Genomic DNA, 12,054 nt, shown 5'->3' with positions numbered 1-12,054 from the left:
CAGGCCACTTTGAAGTTTTTGAGAGCTCTGAGTGGAATGTGTGGGTTAAATATTTCACTCACATTTGATTTCACTTCCAATCACACAGGGAAAGTCTCAAAACTGTGAGTAGCAGGGTTGTCCTGGGCATAGGTCACACAGTCAAAGCAATGATCACACCCTCACACACCACCACCACCACCACCACCACCAAGAAGTTAATCTTAAGTCTGGTTGTAATAAGTACGCAGTAAAGCGATCAGGAGTGAACAAAGGTTTCTTCGTAAGTGTGCCCTGAAGAAAAGTGGAACCAGTATTATACAAAAAAATCATAACAGAAAGTGATAGAGAACCTAAACTATCAGAGCCCAAGAAAAAATTGATTTATAACAATCTCATTACATTAAGCCACATCCCCACAAAGGACTCCTATTACAATCTGCTGCTATATAGTTCCCATTCACTATGGTAAAATGAAATAACCTTTGAGGATCTACCTACAGAGGAGAGAAGTGAGATGACATGCTAAGTGTCATGCTTGCGAACCCACCTGACTGGTGGTGAGGAATGTGTGTAAGTGTGGTATTGAACAGCAACAGAATTCCCAGGAGTGAATACAGGGTGAAATATAAACTAAAGTGGCCAGCACCATGGCACACTAGGTTAATTCTCCGCCTGCGATGCCGACATCCCATATGGGCACCAGGTTCTCGTCCCGCTTGCTCCTCTTCCAATCCAGCTCTCTGCTATGGCCTGGGAAGGCAGTGGAGGATGGCCCAAGTTCTTGGGCCCCTGCACCCTCATGGGAGACCAGGAGGAGGCACTTGGCTTCTGGCTTCTGATCAGCACAGCTCCGGCCATTGTGGCCATCTTGGTAGTGAACCAGCAGATGGAAGACCTCTCTCTCTCTCTCTGCCTCTCTTTCTCTGTGTGACACTGTCAAACAAGTAAATCTTTTTTTTAAAGAAAGAGTTGCAGAGATCAGAAAGACAGAGATCTACCATCTGTTGACTTACTCTACAGGTCGCTGCAATGGCTGGTTGGGCCAGGCTGTAGCCAGTTTCTTCCCATCATCCATATTAGTGCCAGTGGCCCAATCACTTGGTGTATCTTCCAGTGCTTTTCTCGGGCCATTAATAGGGAGCTGGATCAGAAATAAAGCACCAAGGATAGGAAGCACCAATGGAAGGAAGACCTTTCTCTCCGTCTCTCTCTCTCACTGTCTATGACTCTACTTGTCAAATAAATAAATAAAAATCTTTTAAAAAAGAAATATAAACTAAAGCATTTTATAAGCATAAGTGAGAATGCATTCTCCAGTAAACTAGATGTTGGGGCAAGGAGAATTTGTGAGATGCCAGGTGGGGCATTCCATGACAATAAAAGAAGTAGTTCACCAGGAATTCCCATGGATCCTAAGTGTGTGTCCATCAAACTAAGAGCCTCAAAGTATACAGAGCAAAAACTGATGGAGTTGAAGGGAGAGTTAGCCAAAGTCACATTTATAGTTGGAACCTTCAGCACCCCCTTTCAACAAGTGTCAGAGTCACTAGACAGAAAAGCCGCAAGAATATAGAAGCTCTGAATACCATAACTTATGCACTGACATGATGACAATGGCATGAATAGAGTGCCACATGTGAAAGGAGCAGTCTCTGTGTTTTTGTTTGGTTTTTCGTTTTGTTAAGTGTCTTGTTACATTCACAAGAGTGGATCTTCACGGGAGCCATCAAACAAACCTCAAAGCAAAGAAAGTGTTCTCTGATCATAAAAGAATCAAACTAGAACTAAAACAAGAGAGAGAACATGGAAGTCTCCAAACATTTGAAAATTGAAGTTGATGCTTACAATTTTAGGTTGTTGCTCAGAACTTTGTTATAGAAGAGTCGAGTTTAAGAAGTGTTGTGTCCCAGGCTGAAAGCATTTCAGGGTGGGCCAACATAAAGCTTGTTCTGGATATTTAAAACCAAGTATTATTGAAAGCAACTATGAAAACAATGGCACATTTTAGGGGGTTGCTGTATCAGTGTCACTTGTCCTTAAAGCTTGCACTATACCAGGAAAGGAAGATCAGCTTGCATACAATCAGTGTGGTGCTCAATTGGATTTGGAGGGTGGTTGCCTCCTGGTTTTTGGTGCTGTTGTTAGATTAACAACTGAGAGAAGAAGGTAAGATTAGGACAGCTTGTTGGTATTCACTCTATCCTATGTGTGAACACTATTCTACTCTTTTTAAAAAAAAAGATTTATTTATTTGAAAGTCAGAGTTACACAGGGAGAGGAGAGGGAGAGAGGTCTTCCATCCACTGGTTCACTCCTCAATTGGCCACAACCGCCAGAGCTGCACCGATCTGAAGCCAGAAGACAGGAGCTTCCCACATGGTTGCAGGGGCCCAAGGACTTGGACCATTTGCCACTGCATTCCCAGACCATAGCAGAGAGCCGGATTGGAAGTGGAGCAGCTGGGAGTTGAACTGGTGCCCATACGGGATGCTGGCACTGCAAGCAGCAGCTTTACCTGCTATACCACAACGCCGGCCCCAGTTCTGTTCTTTATAAATCATGCTCTGTTTATAAAAAATTTGACACAAATACTTCTTCATTCAAGATTTCTCTCCTGATTGTGCTACTTGTGAGATTCTAGACAGCAAAGGTGTCTGCTTTCTGAGGTTTGAGTGATTGCTCCCTTTGGGCAGATTTGCACAGTTCTTGCACTAACCATGGTGTTAGACCATGATGTAGTGCCTCTGAAAATGATGTGCTTTCAACTTTATATATTTATTCTGAATTTCAGAATGCAGTGGTGGTAACAGCATTTATCAAGGAATGAACAAAGCTTGGTATTCATTCTCTGATTATGTATGCCAGGGGAACATTCATTATGAGCATGGTAATTGCAAGCCTCCATGGGCACACCACCCGAAGGATGATATCAAGGCAATAGTGGATGCCCAACAGGAAGCACAATTACAGTGGCAAGTGAAAGGACAGCTATAGGGCAGGCACTGTGACACAGCAGGTAAAGCCACCGCTTTCAGTGCCAGCATCCCATATGGGCACTGGTTCGAGTCCTAGCTGCTTCACTTCTGATCCAGCTCTCTGCTATGGCCTGGGAAAGCAGTACAAGATGGCCCAAGTCCTTGAGCCCTGCACCTGTGTGGGATACCTGGGAGAAACTCCAGGCTTCTGGCTTCAGATCGGCCCAGATCCAGCAATTGTGGCCATTTGGGGAGTGAACCAGCAGAAGGAAGACCTCTCTCTCTCTCTTTCCCACTCTCTCTCCCTCTCTCTCTTCTCTCTGCCTCTGCCTTTCTGTAACTCTTTCAAATTAAATAAATAAATCTTTAATAAAAAAAACGAAAGGACAACTAGGTTTACATGAAGGTACCCATCAAAAAAATACAACTCTTCCATTCTGTGTGATCTTCCTTTTCTTATTTGATGTGAAAAGCAAAGAATGCTAGAAGTAGAGTGATGGCTGAGAAATCTTACCTGCAGCTATGTAGGGCTCTGCTTATGTCCCTTTCCCAGCACTCCAAATATTATGTGATGCAACAAGAGAGTGAAATGTAATCATGACAAACTCCATGTGGCTTTGTGCAGATATAAACATTCCACTAGAAAGAGGGGAGGAAAGAGGATGGAACTGCATCATGCTGGTTCAAGGCCACAGTGAGTGTCTTGTCAATGTCAGCATGAGGTAGAATATTCTGAAACCTTATAGAAAGGAGACTGCTTTATAAAAGAACTTATGTTGACTCAGTGGAGGAGAGATTCTGAATGAAGAATGAAAAGGGGTCCAAAAACCCATATTTGGTAAAAAGTAAGAGATTCTATGAGCACTCCTTCTTCAGGAGACCTTTAAAGCTAGTGAGGAGGTCTGAAAAGAACATTCTGTTGAACCTTTTCTCTACCCTTAGTTCAATGTTATCTCTCTCATCACTGACTCCTCCCCTTTATACCTAGGTTCAGCATGAGAGGAACTATAAGACAAAACTAGCGAACTCAATTCAGAGTCACTGTACTGTCCATTCACTGCCGTTCACGCAAGATAGCATGGTAAAGACATAGGGGTGGGCACAGGGGAGGAGCAGCCCTGGCTCAGCAGGGACCACTAACCTGTGAGACTGTTTCTGTTGCTCCCATTCCCCTTAGTTATGTTACATCAACAACATGCCCAGAGTTTTGTCCAAGATGCTATCACTGCATCTGCACTGAAGGAAGTGAGCCACAAGATCTCTGAGGATGAGAACCTAATGTTGTGTGCTGAGAACATTGCCTGTACTGATTGCTAGGGACAGGCAATGTCGGTATTCTATGGGATAAAGGGCCTTGGTGCTTAAGGCACACCTCCTTTCATAGATGGCTATCTTCGTCAATCGCTCTGTTATACCATATTCAGTGAAGAATCAGTTGCAGCCAGAAAAAAAATGGAGCAGCTAAAGGTAATGCAGACTCAAGAAATGTGTAATGGCCGGCACTGTGGCTCACTTGGTTAATCCTCCGCCTTGCGGTGCTGGCATCCTGTATGGGCGCTGGATTCTAGCCCCAGTTGCTCCTCTTCCAGTCCAGCTCTCTGCTGTGGCCCGGGAGGACAGTGGAGGATGGCCCAAGTGCTTGGGCCCCTTCACCGGCATGGGAGACCAGGAGGAAGCACCTGGCTCCTGGCTTTGGATCAGCGCAGCGCCGGCCGTAGCGGCCGTTTGGGGGGTGAACCAATGGAAGGAAGACCTTTCTCTCTGTCTCTCTCTCTCTCTCACTGTCTAACTCTATCTGTCAAATAAAAAAAAGAAACGTGTAGTACCCACTCCCTGGACCCACCTCTTCTCCCCACAGCCCCAGATTCCCCTGTCACCAGTGTCGCTCCCCGTCTTCGTGGAGGAACGACACAGGACCCTGCGCTGTTCTTTCGTCTGCTCGGCCCTCCCCGGGTTTGCTGCTGGTTCTTCCCGGGTTGGCTACTGTCCCTTCCACCTCCGTGGAAGGGCGGTTCCCCCTGCCACATTCCCCACTTCTGCGGGGGAGCGGCACACCACCGGCCGGCTCTCTCGGGGGCTGCACAGGTGTTCCTTCAGATAGATGTTCCCCTTAGATGTTCCTGGTGCATGTTGTCTCTCTCCTCCTTTATAGTCCTCTTCCACCAATCCCAACTCTGCTACCCACATGCCGAGTATGCTGCTCTCCTCCAATCAGGAGCAGGTCCTGCTGTTTATTGGTTGAACTGGAGGCAGCTGTGTAGAAGCTGTTTCTCCCTTCTCAGCGCCATATTGTGGGAGAGCAGATGCATAGAATAAGTCTTAATTCCAGTAACTTAGTCTAGTCCGAGTTGCTCCCAGTTGCTCCCCACAACCAGCACCCCCACAACCACAGAGCCCTGCTCTCCACATCTGTCTCTGTAGGTGACCTTGAACAAAATCCCTTGATCTTCAGAGACTGTGCTATGATTCAGGTGCAACTGGCAGCAGCAATTCCGTGGCAGGTGAAAGCAAGGGGTGTGCCTGGGTGGTAGACACAGCCATCACAACTTGGGAAGGGTTAGTGCTGGCCCTGGTGCTGCTGTGCCCACCTCCTGCTGATTCTCTTCTCCTGGCTTCCTGAAGACCTGTTGGATCATGATATTGACATGATACTGAATCGAAGACACTGCATGGCTGCCGCCCTGCAGATCACTGAAAAAGAATTCCCTGAGGTGAGTTTCTAGGCCCAGAATGTTTTCCTTCATCTGGACCTTTGTCACTTTCCTGAGGGTCACTTCTATGTAAGTGCTGTGTTGCTGATGGGAACACCCGTTTCTGCCTGGGACCATTGGCGAGGGAAAGTGGTTGTATCGTAATCAGGATGCTCTTCCTATTGGAAATGGCCAACAGTAGATCCAAGGGGGTAGTGTGGCTTATAGGTTAAGAGCATTGGTTCTGGAGTCTGAATATGGGTTCTCTTCCTGACACCCACCCACACTATATATGGGACCTTGATCAATTACTTGGACTCTGTGCCTTCACTGAAAGTGAGGATAACTGGATGCACACCCTTGTGCTGCTGCACAGGAAAAATGCAATGTGGTGAAGTCCACAGGTTGAGTGCAGGTGTTATACAGTCCCTCCAAATGTGGGCTCTGTGGATGGGTCAGAGGATACCAGCCAAGAGACTGGGGAAACAGAAACAGTAAGTATATGCAAAGAACCTGGTAACTGAGTGGCAGTGGTTATGGAGGAGCCTGTTGAGAGTCTGGGCATGTGCAGTTAAGAACCTGATTTCCCTCCAGTCCATGCATCCTGAATGACCAGCTGTTTGTGAAGAACCCCGACTCTATCAATGTCTCAATGATGGAAGCCATACTGTGCTCCAGCTGCACACCCACCCTCTCCCAACTGCAGCAAGAGTTGGTGCCAGCCTTCTTCACTCATTCTGCGATGAAACTTGAGTGGTTTCAGGGTTTCAGAAGTGAGTACTGGGTGTGCCTGAGACAAAGGGGGCTAAGTAGGGACAGTAGGGGTGTGAAAAATGAAAACTCAAATGCAATTGGAAAAACTATGAATATTTTGCTTCTATATAAAAACTGTGGATGTGGAACAGAGATACTTTTATGTTGCTAGGCATATAAAATCTTTTAAAATAATGTATTCAGGAGCCATGTGGTACAGTAAGGTTAATCTGCCACCTGCAACACACACTTCCCATATGATTGCTGGTTGGAGTCCCAGTTCCTGCTTTCCTAAATATATACCAAGAGAAATGAAAGCATGTGTTCATCCAAAGTCTTGCACATGAATGTTTGTAGCAGCATTATTCATATTACCCCAAATGAAAGCAACTAAAATTTCCCTTAGCTGATGAATGGATCCATAAATATGGACAATCTATGCAGTGGAATATGAATGCTGTTATAATTCTGGGGCCGGCACTGTGGCCTAGCAGATAAAGCCACCACCTGTAATGCTGCCATCACATACGGGCTCCGGTTCAAGTCCTAGCTGCTCCTCTTCCGATCCAGCTCTCTGCTATGGCCTGGGAAATCAGTAGAAGATGGCCCAAGTCCTTGGGCCCCTTCACCCACGTGGGAGACCTGGAAGAAGCTCCAGACTCCTGATTTCAGATCGGCACAGCTCTAGGCATTGCAGCCAACTGGGGAGTGAACCAACGGATGGAAGACCTCTCTCTCTCTCTCTCTGTCTCTCTCTCTGCCTTTCCTTCTCTCTCTGTGTAACTCTTTCAAGTAAATAAATAAATCTTTAAAAAAAGAATTGTAATTCTGACATAGGCTGTGCCATGGATTAATCTTGAAAATATTATGGTACGTGAAAGAAGCCAGTCACAGAATGTCACATGCTATAAGATTCTATTTATAAGAAAAATCCAGACTCAGTCAATACAGAGAGATTGTAAGCAGAGTCGTGCTTTCCAGGGAAATGGAGATAGAGGAAGACTAGGAATCAATTTCTAACAGTTAAGGGAGTTCTTTGAGAGACAAAACTACTTTGGGATGGGTGTGGCTGTGCGATCTTGTGACTATACTAGGAAACCACTGAATTACATACCATAAAATGTTATTTTCAATGTTATATGCCTCATAGCCCAATTGAAAACTGATTGGAGATCATTTGAATTGTTATTTTCTTGAGCATCCTTTTAAAAATCAGAATGTACTAAGTTTCCTGGATTTGAATACACCGCTATTTTTCTGCTGTGATTTCCAGCGGCATGAATGTTAGAGACATAGTGGTTTGTCATAAGGTCTCCTTTGTTGTTAGAGCAGTGCTCATTCTGCCACATGTGTCACAGTGAAAGAGTGGTATGGATGAACGGGTGGCATGCTGTGCCCAGTGTATTTGTTCTGTGGAGCCCAGTGTATTTGTTCTGTGGAGGTGACAGAGGTCACCTGTTCTTCCATCCCAGGGGCCTTGAGGATAATGGGTGGAACTACACTAGAGCTATGCAAGCCTTCTTTATCCACCAGGTTAGGTCTTGGAAACAAGTGAGTAAAAGGTGGATGTCTCTGGGCCTTCAGGAAGATAGGGGCAGGTGGACTGGGAGTGGAATGTGGGACTCCTACTCTTCTCTTATTACTCCTTCCTGACAGATCCCAGGCCTGATCCCAGAGGAGGACTTAAAAAAAAGTACCTAAAAGAAGCCTGAGAGGGTATCTTCTGCATCATCAGACACATTGTTCCTGGGTCTCTTCCTGCAACATAAGGCAGTGTTCATTACTGGGGTTGGAGACCAGTCTTTCTGAGATGCTAGACTTCATTGCAGGCATGGTAACATAGTCAACCAAAAGGCAAATATTTATTGTCCCTAGTAGAGATTTCTATTAATGTTCATAATAAAGAATGGCATAGCATTTATATGTTGTGTGTCATGGATTGTTCTTCTTTGTCCCAGCCATGAGCCAACAGGGGCAGAGATGAAACTGCAGTTCCTCCCTTCTGCATACCCTTCTCCCAAGCTGTCCCTACAGATACATCAGGCTAGCTTCTGTGGATAGTTTGTTAACAAATTCCAATGAGAAGGAGACAAGCTGCTTCCAGGAACTGCATCTGGAGACAGTGTGATTCTAACAGATGCTCTGACTGGAAGCCTGCAAAAGCAGACTTGTGACATGACAGAAACAAGGGCTTGGCAAGGAATGCCTCCTGGATACTGAGGACTAAGGGAGGAGAGAAGAAAGGAAGGGGAGGGAGGAAAGTGGAGGAGAGAGACACATGTTCAAATCCACTTCATATTCCTAATGTGTGAGTGTCTTTATAGGCTGTGATCAGTTTTAGGATTTGCACACAAGTGGGTTGGAAATGGACTTTATCGCAGCTCTCACAGGGATTCCAACTGTCCTCCCATACAATTTTTCTGCTTTCTGAACATTTGCCCATGTAGTGTGGTGCAGGTCAGACTATTTGACCAGTGCATTCCTCAGAAATGTGACACTAGGTGTTCCATCTTGTTAAGCGGATTCAGCCAGTCATTTTTCACTTCAAAAAAAGAACACAGCACAGAATTTTACATTCTATTCAGCTTCCTAGGAGTTTACTCAAAGATTGGCAATTAGCAGTTTCATGGGAGAGATTTTCTTTCATGTCCTGCATGCATTTCAGCAGTGTCTGCGTTTACTTTTGGTTGGTTCTTTGTAATCTTATGATCAATTTTTTGAGTTCCATTTTTTGCATTTCTTCTATTTCATCATCTTCATAATCTAGTATTGAAGTACCGTGTTCTTTTGGGAGCATCATGCTGTATTCCTTATTCTTGTTTCTTAGATTGTTGCATTTGTTGTTCGGCATTTGTGGAGATACTTGTGTTTTTTTTCCGCTGTGGTGGCTTTTCAGTGTGTCTGCTTTCAGTGAATCTCTAGAGGCTTGTAGTAGGTGTGGCCAGAGAGCTCTGTTCAGTTCTCCAGGGTGAAGGGTGTGCCTAAGGTGACACACTCAGGTTTAGCATGGTAAATCTTCTCTCTCTCTTTTTTAATCAGAAGGGAAGACCTCTCTCTCTCTCTCTCTCTCTCCCCCTCTCCCTCTCCCTCTCCTCTCTCTGTGTAACTCTTTCAAATAAATAAATAAATCTTTTTAAAAATATCTACCAAAATTGAGTCATGAAGACATAAATAACCTGAATAGACCAATAACAAAGGTGAATATTAAAACAATTCTACCACATTTTTAAATGAGTAACTCACATACTTCTCAAACTATTGTAAACAACTGATAGGGAGGGAATCATCCAAAATTCCTTCTATAAGGCCAGTGTTCATTTTAATTCCAAAACCAGAAAAATATACAACAAAGAGATTATAAACCACTTTCCCTTATGAACATAGACACAAAAATCCTTAACAAAGTACTATCCAATCGAATCCAACAACACATCAGAAAGATCATTCACCCAAATAGAATTTATCACAGGTATGTAAAGATGTTTCAGCATACACAAATATATAAATGTGATACATCACATTTACAAACTGAAGATTAAAAACCATATGATTATCTCAGTAAATTCAAAGGAAGCATTTGATAAAATACAACATCCTTTCATGATAAAAAAATAAAAAAAAAAACTTAAACCACTTCCACTGAGATTGAGAACCAGACAAGGATGCCCACTCTCACAGTTACTATTCAGTACAGTTCTAGAAGTTTTAGCTAGAGCCATTAGGCAAGGAAAAAATATCAAAGGGGTACAAATGGGAAAAGAGGAAATCAGATGATATGATGATATGATCCTGTACACAGGGAAACAAAAATACTCTACTAAGAGGTTATTGGAATCCATAAGAAAGTTTGACAAATATGTAATATAGAAAATTAACACACAAAAATCAATAGCCTTTGTGTACACAAACAATGTCATGGCTGAGAAACAACTTGTAAGATCAGTCTCATTCACAATAACTACAAAAATTTGAAATAACTTTGAATAAATTTAACCAAGGATATCAAACATTACTACAATGAAAATTATAAAATTATTAAGGAAAGAAATAAAAGAAGACATCATAAAAAGGAAAATTTTTCCATGCTCATGGATTGGAAGAATTAATATCATCAAAATGTCTTTACTACAGAAAGCAATTTACAGATTCATTGTGATCACAATCAGAATACCAAAGACATTATCTCAGATATGGAAAAAATAATGCTAATATTCATAAGGAATCACAAAAAATCTGAAATATCTTAAGCAATCCTATCCAATAAAAATAAAGCTAGAGTTATTACAATACCAGATTTCAAAATATATTACACTGCAGTTGTAATCCTAACAGTTTGATATTGACATATCAACCAATGGCACAGACGAGAAACTTGAGAAATTAATCTACACATCTACAGCTAACTAATCTTTGACAAATGAGCTACAATCACTCCCTGCAGATAGAACAGTCTCTTCAAGAAATTTTGTTGGAAAAATAGGATCTCTGTGTGGAGAGATATGAAATAAGAATCATACCTTATAGCCTGTACAAAAATCAACTCACAATGGATCAGGAATCTAACCTAAGGTCTGAAATCTTCAAATTACTAGAGAAAAACATAGGAGAACTACTGCAAGATATTGGCATAAGCAAAGACTTCTTGGGTAAGACACCAGAAGCACAGACAAGAAATGCAAAATTTGACAAATGGGGTTTTATCAAGCTAAGAAACTTCTGCACAGCTAAGGAAACACTCAAAAAAGTAAAGATGAGGCTGACAGAATGGGACAAATATCTGCAAATTATACATCTGATAAAGGATTAATATCCAAGATATATGAGGAGATCAAGAAATTAAACAACAGAAAAACAAGTAAACCAGTTAAAAAAATAGGCTAACGATATGAACAGACATTTGTGAAAGGATAAAATACAAATGGCCAATAGACACTTGAAAGAATGCTCAGGATCACTAGCCATCAGGGAAATGCAAATAAAACGTATAAAGAGATTTCACTTGACTCCAGTTAGAATGGCTATCACTCAAAAATAAAAAAAAAAAATGCTGGCATAGATGCAGGGAAGGCACCATAATGCACTGTTGGTAGAATGTAAACTAGTACAAACATTATGAAAGACAATGTGGAGATTCTCAGAAATCTGAAAATAGATCTACCATCTGCCCTAGCCATGCCATTCCTGAGAATTTACCCAAAGGAAATGAAATCAGCATATGAAAGCGTTATCTGTACCCACATGTTTACATCAACTCAGCTTACAATAGCTAAGATATGAAATCAACTCAGATGTACATCAACTCATGACTGGATAAGAAAATGTGGTGTATATATACACGATGGAATACTATTCAGCCATAAAACAATGGAAAATCCATTCATAATAAAATGGATGCAACTGGAGACCATTATGCTCAGTGAATTAAGCCAGTCCCAAAAAGACAAACATCATATAGTTTCCCTGATTTTTAGTAACTGATATAGAGTACAAAAATGTAATGTATGTGAATGAAACTGACATTTTGAGATTTGATTAATGTTTATAGCCTTTAATCATACTTTGGAGGAACAGTGATCTTTTGCTACTTGTTGAATTTTTTATTTATTGCGGGGTTAAGCTTGTGATTATAAAGCAAATTTAAGGCATGTCATTAC

The sequence above is a fragment of the Oryctolagus cuniculus genome, chromosome X, assembly GCF_051225735.1.
Source record: "Oryctolagus cuniculus isolate XC-2025 breed Fujian yellow rabbit chromosome X, ASM5122573v1, whole genome shotgun sequence".
NCBI lineage: Eukaryota > Metazoa > Chordata > Mammalia > Lagomorpha > Leporidae > Oryctolagus > Oryctolagus cuniculus.
Note: the sequence above shows the minus strand (reverse complement) of the source record.